The sequence below is a fragment of the Pleurodeles waltl genome, chromosome 11, assembly GCF_031143425.1.
Source record: "Pleurodeles waltl isolate 20211129_DDA chromosome 11, aPleWal1.hap1.20221129, whole genome shotgun sequence".
Taxonomy (NCBI): Eukaryota; Metazoa; Chordata; class Amphibia; order Caudata; family Salamandridae; genus Pleurodeles; species Pleurodeles waltl.
The window spans coordinates 1,006,318,411-1,006,330,668 of NC_090450.1; the positions used below are offsets into that span (position 1 = coordinate 1,006,318,411).

General features: G+C 50.6%; 1 protein-coding gene across 1 annotated transcript in view; it reads right to left on the reverse strand.

Moving 5' to 3' along the window:
• PIWIL1 (piwi like RNA-mediated gene silencing 1) overlaps positions 1–1,125 on the reverse strand; it is a 1,338,982-nt gene extending 1,337,857 nt beyond the window's left edge. The window contains exon 1 of the mRNA XM_069215364.1: positions 1,018–1,125. The gene's annotated coding sequence lies outside the window, so the exon portion shown is untranslated. The remainder of the gene's footprint in view (positions 1–1,017) is intronic.
• Positions 1,126–12,258: the final 11,133 nt, after the last annotated feature.

Here is a 12,258-nt window from a genome sequence, read left to right on the forward strand (position 1 = left end):
CCCTCCGCGACCCCGTGGGCCCCTCGTCCCTGCTCCCCAGACCCCCGTGGGCCCCTCGTCCCCCCCTCCGCGACCCCCGTGGGCCCCTCATCCCCCCCTCCGCGACCCCCCGTGGGCCCCTCATCCCCCCCTCCGCGACCCCCTGTGGGCCCCTCGTCCCCCTCCGCGACCCCCGTGGGCCCCTCGTCCCCCCCCTCCGCGACCCCCGTGGGCCCCTCGTCCCCCCCCTCCGCGACCCCCGTGGGCCCCTCGTCCCCCCCCCTCCGCGACCCCCGTGGGCCCCTCGTCCCCCCTCCGCGACCCCCGTGGGCCCCTCGTCCCCCCCTCCGCGACCCCCGTGGGCCCCTCGTCCCCCCTCCGCGACCCCCCGTGGGCCCCTCGTCCCCCCTCCGCGACCCCCGTGGGCCCCTCATCCCCCCCTCCGCGACCCCCGTGGGCCCCTCGTCCCCCCCCCGCGACCCCCGTGGGCCCCTCGTCCCCCCCCTCCGTGACCCCCATGGGCCCCTCGTCCCCCCCTCCGTGACCCCCGTGGGCCCTCCACGACCCCCGTGGGCCCCTCATCCCCCCCTCCGTGACCCCCCTGGGCCCCTCATCCCCCCTCCGCGACCCCCCGTGGGCCCCTCATCCCCCCCTCCGCGACCCCCGTGGGCCCCTCATCCCCCCCTCCGCGACCCCCGTGGGCCCCTCATCCCCCCCTCCGCGACCCCCGTGGGCCCCTCGTCCCCCCCCTCCGCGACCCCCGTGGGCCCCTCATCCCCCCTCCGCGACCCCCGTGGGCCCCTCATCCCCCCTCCGCGACCCCCGTGGGCCCCTCATCCCCCTCCGCGACCCCCGTGGGCCCCTCATCCCCCCTCCGCGACCCCCGTGGGCCCCCACAACTTCCTGACCTCCGGGGCCCCCCTTATCTCCCTGAACCCCCGTGGGCCCCCTCCTCAGCACTACCACCCACTCCTGTGCTCCGAGCCCCTTCCCAGGCCCTCCCTTCTGCTCCTCGAAGGTCCCTGCGGCGCCCCGCACCTGGTTGGCCGCGCTCCTCCGCGCCTTCCCGCCGTCCTCGGCTCCTCACACGCTGCGCGTCCCCGACAGTTGCTCCGCAGCAGGATCCTCGCGCTACCGCTCCGCGCGCGGCTCAGCCTCGGATCCCTCCGCCGCACAAAGAGTTCCGGCAGGTGTGACCGAGCGCGGGCCCGTAGCCGCGCCCTCCCCCCGGGACACTGGCTACGCTGGCCTCAGCAGTGGATGAAACAGCGGTTACCGCCCCCACGGTACGGGGTTCCCCTCCGCCGCGGATCAGCCCGCGGAAGGATACAACGTAGCGGACTCAGTACCGCGCACGTCGAATGACCCAGCGCGCAGCACGTGCGAAACTGACAGACGATGACCCGCCCTCCGCCGATCATTGGCCGAGAGTTAGGCCTCCGCGGCTGCAGATTGGCTGGTGTTTGCCGGAAGTGCGGAAGCGTGGGGTGGATGGGGCTCCAGGAGAGGGAGACAATGATCCAGAAGTTGCATAATCAAAATATTGTTGGACATATTTAGCTCCTAATGTTTGTGAAAGGCTAATTGCAATCCTTACATCATAAATGTTAATAAAACATTTATTTAGTACGGATTGAGGGGAAGGAGCTTATTGTTTGGCCAGGCACTAACGTGCAGTACCCAGCACCATTACCCCCACCAGTGCAAAGTTTTTTTAATGAGAAAATATTAAATGATAGTTGCAAAACATATCCTATGCAACCTTTTCTAATCTGAATTATTTCTTCATGTACTCCAAGATTATTTACCTGCATAGACCAACAAGAAGTGAGTAGAACTGAAATATTTATTTACAAAACTGTGCCTAAAATCAGCAGTGTAGGTACCAGTGATACAGCTGGTGCAATGAACCCGGGCCTGGACTAGTGGCATCGCGACCAACAGCAGCTACACCTCAAACTAGCACCAGAAATAACGCAAACAGTATGCTTTCTTATTACTTGTTGTCAATGGCCCCAAGTGACCATCAGCCCGTGTACCTCCTCAGGCTGCGCCTGGCCCTCAGAGTGAGAAGTACATACATAGTAGAGGCACACTACATCCTTTACAACTTTTAATAATGTGTAGATAATTGTTCAAACATAGAGCACAGAACACAGTTTTGGCTGGGAGTCGGGTTTGGCCAAAGACCATACCTCTGTCTCCTAGGAATGTAGTCCTTCTCGCTTCTTGAAGAGTACTCTTGTCACTGATTTCCCCCACCCCCTGCCCCCCGGGATGTTCACCAATCATCACCAGCACAGGTAGACAATGAGTTTGCATCAGGATTCTCTTCCTTAGTGTCTGCTGGCTCTGAAGCGAGGTGGGTGAGCAAGGTTCTCCTGCTTCCATTTCAACGTCCTCTTCATCTTCTTCATCCGTCATGACGTTGACCCCAGCAACTTTCTTAATCCTTGATCTGTTCCGCACTACAGTGTGGCTTCCTCGTTGCATAGTGACCATGGTGTCATCGACTTTCACAACTCTGTAGACTTACAGTTCGTAGGGAGTCCTGAACTTCAACCCCGAGTGCAGGTCCTTCATTATGACCTGATCCAACTTGCAAGGTTAGACTCTGCCCCTGTCGCTGCAGTTGGGCTTGTCATTGGCAGCTTTTCTTTTCAGTTGTGCGGCCTTGATGTACAATTCAGCAGGTTGCCATCCAGGAACCCTGGGATGATATCTCTTGCTGGTTTTCAGAACATCAGGTCAGCTGAGGTGCACTTGGTGGTACTATGTGGGGTCTGCCAATAGGCTCTTAATCCCTATCCTTAGGGCCCAGTTCAGAGTCCGGGGAAATGTCTCAACCTCCCCATTAGCTTGAGGCCATTGGGGGGTTATCTTTCAGTTGTGGAATTCCAGCAATGATAGATATTCTTGGATTTCCTGCCCTTGAAACAGAGGGCTGTTGTCAGATTTTATCTGACAACAAAGGTTTTCTCTAGGATGGGCTTCACATGTGAGAAGGCTGTCTGTCGATTGTACTAATTCCATGACTGGAAATTTCGTGTGGGAGTCCACAAGCACAACCGTGAGGTCAGGAAGTTCCCAAAGTCCATGCTTATCTTGGACCATGGTGTAAGACTGGGCTCTTCGGTTAGCACAGGATCTGGCGGCGGGTTGCTGCCTGTGATAGCGCATGAGTGGCAAACCTGCACCTTCTCGTCCACTAGCGCGTCCAATCCCAGAAAACCAGACTTTTCTGCACAGTCATGTCTTCATCTTAGCAATCCCTTGGTGTCCATCATGTGCCAGATCGATTACATGGGCCCATAAGCTCCGGGGCATCACTATCTGCCAGCCTCTCAGCAGTAGACCATCACGGTTTTCACTAATTTTACTCTACACTCTCTAAAGTTGCTGTCTGGTGGTCTTTTCAATTTGTGTTAGCGACCAGGAGCCATCCAGGAAATGTTATCATTGCCTAAGGACCAGGGCCTCTTTTGCTCAAGATATGCTTTTGTTGTTTCTGGTTGCTTTACAGATTTCCTCAAGAGTAAGTGCTTTGGAGTCGACTTTCTGTACTATCATCTGCATGAAATCTTGAACTCCCTCCTCCTCCTCTTGTTGCTTCCTTTCAAGCAGGGAGGGGTGCCTAGACCAATAGTCAGTGGGGTTGTTGGGCCCTGAGCGATACACAACTTCAGAGGAGTACAGCTGCAGCTGTAGGGCCCATCTTTCAAACCTTGAAGGAACGAGGCAGGTGGCTCCAGTGAAGAGTGGGATGAAGGACTCATGGTCAGTGACCATCCTGAATTTCGGACCACATAGGTACAAATGAAAATGGTGGCATGCCCACCGGATGGTTAGGGCTTTCTGCTCAAGTTGAGCATAACGGGTCTTTGTCTCCGAAAGTGCCCGAATGACGTATGCTACGGGCACGTATCCTCTGCCCACCTTCTCTTGGAGGAGCACCCCTCTAAGTCCAACTGGGCTGGCATCGACCAACAACTCAGTCTTACACTGAGGGTGGAAGTCGGCCATGGTGGTTTTGTTGAGGTCTCCTTTAATGGCGCAGAACGCTGTTCTGGCATCTTGGCTCCACTCCCACAGAACATTGGTTTGGGTGAGAACTCATAACGGTTCGGACATTGTAGCGAGACTTGAGATGAACATCCCACAGTAAGTCGCCATCCCTCGGAAACTCCGCACTTCCATTGGCTTCCAGGGCACTGGTGCATTTTCTATAGCCTCAGCCTTTTTTAGGTCGACCTTGAGTCCTTCTTGTTAAAATATGTAATCAAAGCACTCAATAGAGTTTTGGTAGAATGAGCACTTCTTTCTGTGCAGCATCAGGCCGCAGTCTGTCAATCTTTGGAGAGTGGCTCTCAGTCTTGTGTGGTGCACCTCAACGCTCTTGAAGAAGATTAAAATATCATCACTAAGGTTGGTTACGCCCATCAGTCTAGAGAGGCTTTCTCTTATGGTGTTCTGAAACACCTCTGCCATGGATGAAATGCTAAAGTTTAACCTTCAATATCACCTGAGGCCCTTGTGTGTTGAGAAATTAGTGATGTAACTATTTTCTGGGGTGAGGTTTAACTTTGAGAAACATTTCACCCAGTTTAGGTCCGCCACTATGTCATCCATGGTCGCCTAATGGCCTAATTCGGGAGCCTCCTCTCCACGCACACCTGTATTGTGCCTGGTTGTTTCGGCTTGGGTGCAATGACAAGCAGGGATGCATAGGGCCAGTTACTTTCTCAATGATTCCTTGTTTCTCCAGGGCATGTAGCTCACTTTCCATCTGCAGTCTTAGGTGAAAGGGGACTCTCCTGTATCATATCTCTGTAGGCTGTATGAAGTCATCAATGTGCAGCTTGATTTGTTTCCCTTTGAGTTTTCTGAGGCCTGTGAACAGTTGAGGAAACTCAGCAACTATGGTGTTGGCGTGTGACTCGTGCAATTGCTTTGCAAAGAACACAGTTCAAGGTCTTTGGCTGTGTGACAGCCTAGCAGCATGTCTTTGACAAAGGCATATATAGCTGGACAATGGTGAAAGTGCATATGGTTCCCCAGATTCCCTGTTTGCCTTGCCAAAAAGAATATGACTATTTAAGAACGCTATAAAGAGCAGCAAGTATAAGTATATGGGCACTTACAAAAGGGCACTGATTGCACATGGCATTTTAAAGACACAAGATCGGTGTTAAACTTGGATATATTGAGTTATTTCTAAATAAAGGTCCATAAAGACCAGATAGACAGCGCCCTTCTTGGCCACCACATATTTACCCACCAGTAGATTGAGATTAAGACACTGTTCCTTTGTCTCTATGCCCTCTCTAAATCCATATTGGGCCGGGCAAATAATATTTTTGGCTTGTATCCATTCTTCAATACGAAGAAGGACAATACGTCCCTCCATCTTAATGATGGAGTCCAGCAAGGAGATAGGGTGGTAACACACTAGGTCTTGCCTACAACCTTTTTTTTAAACTGCACTATTACTGTTGACTTCCATGAGCTAGGAATACCGGTTTGCATAGCAGCGTTAAGTACATTAGTAAAAAATGGGGCACACAAGGCAATGTTTGCCTTAAATAAGTCTATAGGGACTCCATCTGGGCCGGGGGCCTTATTAGAGGGGCTTCCCTTAATGGCGACCTGAACTTCCTCCAAATTAAAATTGAAGCCCAAGGGAAAGGAAACTGCAGCGTCCACCTCCACCAGTTGTTTTGCACTATCCAGTGAGTAAACCCTCTCGAAATGGGCAACCCATTTTTGGACGGGTATGGTGGTCCCTACAGTTTCAGGGTAAGCTTGATAAGTAGGCTTCCCATTCACTTTGCTCCAGAAGGATTTCACATCCCCAAGCTTGCAAGCACCCACTAACTGCTCCCACCTCTCTTCTTTGAGGCATTGCTTCCTTGATTTTCTTGCCTCCATGTAAGCAGCTCTAGCTTCACTGATAGAATGGGGGTTCCTTGGCTTGTCCTTAACGACTTTATGCAGGTGCTTACTAGCCCTGCAATAGTTTTTATTGAACCATCCCTCTTTATGTCCTTGGAGATCCAACGTAATGGATCTAAGGCTGCTATTCAAGGACTGGAAATGAGCCAGAGTAACAAATGGCAGGGCCCCATATAGTAAGAGGGAGCTAGAGAACACATTCCTACATCTCTTAACAATCTCTAACAATAAAATAGGGATTTAAACTTTCCGCCAGCTGAGCCTCCTACCCTGATCTCTTGGGTTCAGCCCAATCACACATGGAGTCAAATCCATAATCCCTGTGGCAGGAATAACCATTCTAGCTTCAGCAGCGTTATGGTCACTTTGCAATTGGTCATGAATCCGCCCCTTAGTAAAACACTCAGCAAAACTATTAGAAATAAAAATATAATCAATTAAGATCCCCTTTCCCCACCGAACAAATGTGGGTTTGTATAAATCACAGCTTGTCACTCTCTCCAACATATTACAGAGGCCGGCACACCTCACTTCAGTCACCAACAGCTGACCTCTATGGTCAGGGGGCTCTCCGGGCGACACCCCTTCCTCCATAAGGAGGGGATCTACGTCCAGAAGTACAGTTCCTATCTTAGCATTGAAATCCCCAGCTATAAGAACAATAAAACAGCCCAACCCATCAGCAGCCCTTTCTTCCAAGGTCGAAAGTGCTAGAAATAAAAATCCTGATTTGACTCCCCAGGTAACAAACTGAGTTATAAGAATTTACAACAATAAAAATGAAAATCTGCAGAATCCATGACCCAGAATATCTATATTCCACTGTGCCTTAGAGAAATTGGAACAGCTTGCAGCTGTGCAGATACTCTGAATAGTAGGGCCAGACCACCACTAGCTCTTGACCCTTGTGAGAGAGTTGCTGATACAACATGGGTCTCAAAACCCTTCACTGAGTACGACTCCTGTGCCCATGTTTCTTGAAGTAATAAGATGTCATACTGGGAAATAATCATAATCCAGTGAGGGTTGGAGATTTTATTTCCCAGACCCGCACAATTCCACAAGAGGAAACTAAAAGGGGTCATTATGACCCTGGCGGAAGGCGGAGAACCGGCAGTAAGACCGCCAATAGGCTGGCGGTCTTACTTTGTGGAATTATGACCATGGCGGTTACCGCCATGGTCATCCGCCGGTTCTTCGTTCCGCCCGCCAGGGCGGAGACGACCGCCGGGCTGGAGACCTGGGTCTCCAGCCAGGCGGCCGTCACTATACCGCTGGCGGTATTTGGACCCGGCTTACCGCCGTGGATTTCCAGCGTTTTGAACCGCCATGAAATCCATGGCGGTAAGCACTATCAGTGCCAGGGAATTCCTTCCCTGGCACTGATAGGGGTCTCCCCCACCTCCCAACCCCACCTCAACTCCCTCCACTACCCCCCCACCACCCCTGCCACCCCCCAAAGGTGGCAGGGCCCCCCTCCCCACCCCGACCCCCAACATCACTTCACCCATACCCACACGACACGCACGCAGGCACCACCTACATACTTACACGCACACACGCCAACATACATGCCTACATCCACACACACAGTCATACACGCACAACCACATTCAAACATACACGCACACATCCATACAGACATACCCACAGACATACACGCACTCATTCCCATACACACAACACCCCACAGGCATACACGCACTCACACACCCCCTCTACATACACACACGCATACCCCCATGCACGCACACAACACACAACACCCCCCCACCCCCTCCCCTCACAGACGATCGACTTACCTGGTCCGACGATCCTCCGGGAGGGGACGGGAGCCATGGGGGCAGCTCCGCCGACACCACACCGCCAACAGAACACCGCCACGGCGAATCACAGGACGTGATTCGCTGGGCGGTGTTCTGTTGGCGTGGTGGTGGAGGTGGAGCAACCTCCACTTCCCCGCCTCCCGCCAGTATGGCTGTTGGCAGCTCTCCGTCCGTAAAAGGACGGAGAGCTGCCAACGGTCATAATAGGCCGAGCGGCAAACTGCCACCACTGGCGGTCTTCCGCACGGCGGTCCCTCGGCAGTCTTAAAAAAAGACCGCCGAGGTCAAAATGACCCCCTAAGTTCCCTAGTTGTGCATGTGATATTTCCCTCCTGTGGGCCACAGACATCTGGCTTAACCCAAGCTGGGACCCCCATAGGCACAGTAGTAGTTTGTCAGTAGATTTCACCAAAGTCAGACGTGGGTGAATCTATTTCTTATAGGTATAGTGAAAACGGGGCATAGCCCTGATCCTTGCTCCAGATCATTAAAACTCCTAGCTGACAACGGGGTCCTGGGCTTATAGAAAAGTCCTACTGGCAAAATCCTAATGCTAGGTCCTATCATAAATGGTTGCCTGGCAGTAAAAAGCAACCTCCATATCAGGGGTTCTACAATTGATCACCAAGCAGTCACCCTCCATAGACATATTCGTAGGACCAATCCACTCAACTCTCCGCACAAATGAAATATTCCTCGATTCCATAGAGTGAAAAGCTGTATTTTGTCTCAACCAATGACAAACCTTGTTCTGCAGGATTTCAGTTGTCTCAACCTGGGAAGGCTCAAGAGGGGTAACTCCAGCCAATACTGCCACATATGGGCAGCATTCAGGCGGCAAACTCAAACAGGGCAATCTCCTAGATGGCGCATTTTGAACATACTTGCCCTTGATATTTCGAGGGTCCCGCTCTATGGGTTGCCCCTGGTTCACCCTTTCCCTCTCAACATCATGAGACAAGGGCCCCCTTACAATACCCAAGGAAGACACTGCAGAACGAGATTAGGAGGATTGAACATTGGGTAGAGCTGTGGACAAAACTCCAGAGAGAAGACAGCCCCCTTCCCTGAGTTCAGGTTTACTAATGGCCTCTCCCCGCAAGCGACTATCCTTGCACCTTCTTTCTTCCAACACAAGGATCCCGTGAGTGGTCACAGCAGAATCTGGCCTGCTCAAGGTAGAGATCGACGTCTCAAATTTAGATAACCTTTCTAGTACAGGAGCCAGATTCTGCCCAACAATGTGTTTAAATTTATCCAGCATATGATCCCACTCCTGGCTGACCCTCACCTTACTACTCATGAATCCTCTTGTATCTGATTGCTTGGACTGCCATTTCCCTTTTAGTGCCAAGACAGTCGATTTGGTTGTAGGGGGAGCCTGAGCTAATGAGTCCTCCAAATACTCCATCCCAACCACTGCCTCCCTTGGGTGGGTGTCATCAAAAAGTCCCAAGGACAAATTATCGGGGAACCCTATAGGATGGAGGAGGGAGCTTGGAACCGTGGAAGGGCCCACAAGTGGACCACCACTTGGGTCCTCCCCCGGCTCCATTGATAACCTCATTTCAGCCAAATCAATTTCTTTTGCAATAATACCCATGGCCCAGGTTAAAAAAGAGTCAATTGTAGTTCCATTTTGAGGCTTTGGGGATGCTCCCTTCCTCTCCTGCAATTTATGCTTTCCCATTTTTTGTTACCCCAACGCTCAGGAGGCCTCAATACTCCTCTATGGGGATAAGAGCCGAATAATAAGGAAAATAGGCCTATCTATTTGCTTAAACCTCACAACATGAAAATAAAAAAATAGGCGGGGGCCAAAACCAAGAGGGCGGGCCCAGCCCAGCCTCAGCCGGCCGCTGATGGGCAACATCGGGCCTGTTCTTGGTCTGGTCTTTGCCCAGGCAAATACCCGGGTGCGTTCCGTACAATGGAATCGCGAGTCTTAATTTATGCGCCTTCGGGTGCGGCAGAGCATCGTAGGCAGCCTCCTCCCGCTGATGTGCCTGGGAGGCATGGTCCTGCTAGGCCCGTGACCCCTCAAGCCAAGTGCAGAGAGTTCTTTGCAGTGGAAGCGCGAGTCTTACTTTATGCGACTTCGGGCGCGGCAGAGCATCGGCGGCGGCCTCCTCCCACTGGTGTGCCTGGGAGGTGTGGTCCTGCTGGGCCCGTGACCCCTGAAGCCAAGTGCAGAGCATTCCGTGCAGCGAATGTGCAAGTCTCAATTTATGTGCCTTCAGGCACAGCAGAGCTTCGCATGCCGCCTCCTCCTGCAGGTGTGCCTGGGAGGTGTAGTCCTGCTGGGCCCTTGACCGCTATAGCCAAGTGTAGAGTGTTCCGCGCAGCAGAAGTGTGAGTCTTAATTTATGTGCCTTCGGGTGCGGCAGAGCGTCGTCGGCAGCCTCCTCCCACTGGTGTGCCTGTGAGGTGTGGTCCTGTTGGGCCCGTGACTCCTGAAGCCAGGTGCAGAGCGTTCCGCGCAGCGGAAGCGCGAATCTTAATTTATGCGCCTTCGGGCACAGCAGAGCTTCGTACGCGGCATCCTCCCGCAGGTGTGCCTGGAAGGTGTGGTCCTGCTGGGTCCGTGACCCCTGAAGCCAAGTGGAGAGTGTTCCGCGCAGCGGAAGCATGAGTCTTAATTTATGTGCATTCAGGTGGGCAGAGTGTCGTCGGCAGCCTTCTCCCGCAGGTGTGCCTGGGAGGTGTGGTCCTGCAGAGCCCGTGACCCCTGAAGCCAAGTGCAGAGTGTTATCAGTATCAGTACACAAAGGCTGTGTCTGGAGAGCAGCTCAGAATGGACATTTGAAAGGAGAACCACAACAATCTGATTGTGCAGCATGTACACTTTAGAAACATTTATCAGCATTGTCTTGACGCTCTCCCAGGCTGTGTTAAACCTGTGTTAAACCAGCAGTAGGATCAACACAGGATTTACACATTTGAAATGTACTGTATTTCACATATTTACATACATAGGTATATTGAAGGTTAAGCTCATAAGTGTCCGACGCCCATACACCCTCCCTGGTGCGGGTCACGACCAGTGGCCGACATGAGGGAGGGTTTTGAAAAATCCTCCAGTACATTGCACCGGAGGATTTTTTTTAATTTAAAACACCCCCGGGAGACACATAAGAGCTTCTGTGTTTCCCCCCACACCCCATCTGCCCCTTTGTGACGTTACCAAGATTTCTCCAGTATTGATTTGTACATTAATTTCTTCTGTTTGCTGAGAAGAGGGTAATTTCTTCTTCCCACTCCCTCTCCTAACCTTTCTATGTTTGGTTGTTTTGGCTGGCCTCTGCCACAACCGCATCCTCGGCCCCTGCATTTTGATGTTTGTTGATCCCGATACATTATTTGCATTTCTTCCAGCAGTGTGATTTTGATCCTTGGTTCACTTTGGTCTTCATTTTCACTTGATTCGACATCTGATTTGCTTATTACCTCCAATACTGTGGGGATATCAATTTTAGATCCTGATTCAAATTGTTGTTTTATTCCATCAAATCGTTTAACAAATGTTAATACTGTGCCATTTTTATAATCATTTTCATCTGAGTAATCTGTTTACGTGCGCCCACCTCTGCTTCATGTTTGTCCAATCTTTCTTCCATTTTATTCCTAAGTTGAATTGCTTCATTCTTATTGTACAATGTATTAAATTGTTCTTCAATTTCTCTCACTGAGTTTGTTATTGTGTCTACATCCATTTTGGCATACTTAATTAGAATCAACATCGTGTTTCGTGAGCAGGGCATATTATTTTCTCCCCATTCCAATAATAGTTCAGGTCTAATATCCGGATGGTTTGGTGATGTAAATATGCCAAGTCGCCTCAGTACTTTTCCCATATCCACATATTTTTGTAGAGTTAAGATTTCCCAACATTTTGTTATCTCTTTCCGATACAATTTTTTAAATTGAAAAAACAGCGATTGAATATCCGTCGATTGTTTGTGTTCATTTCTTTTATCATCCAGCAAGTTACTAGGCTCAGACTTTAAAAATAAAGTTTCAGCTTTTTGAGATCAGTTTGCCATTCGCGCTTCCATCATAAATTGTTAAAACACACTCTCCAAACTCAAAGTTTCTGTAATTCTTTTATATTACTTATGAACATTGATCTCCAGGCACCTTTAATGTTGAGGCTGCATCGATACCAAAGTAGAAATGTTATGTAGTTGGCAGATTGGTTGGAAGTTTTTTTTGAATAAGGAAAAAGTTGGCTGTGTAGCCCTTACCTAAAGCGACTGCTGCGTTATTAGGTGGTTGCTGAAACATTCCAATACAGAAAAATTCATTGAAACCTTCTGGAGCGCAGTGAATTACTTTTGTTAAAATATATATATATATATATATATATATATATATATATATATATATATATATATATATATATATATATATATATATATATATAGATATATATATATATATATATAGATAGATAGATAGATAGATAGATATGGAGATCACTTTTGTCAATGCATGTGTGGTT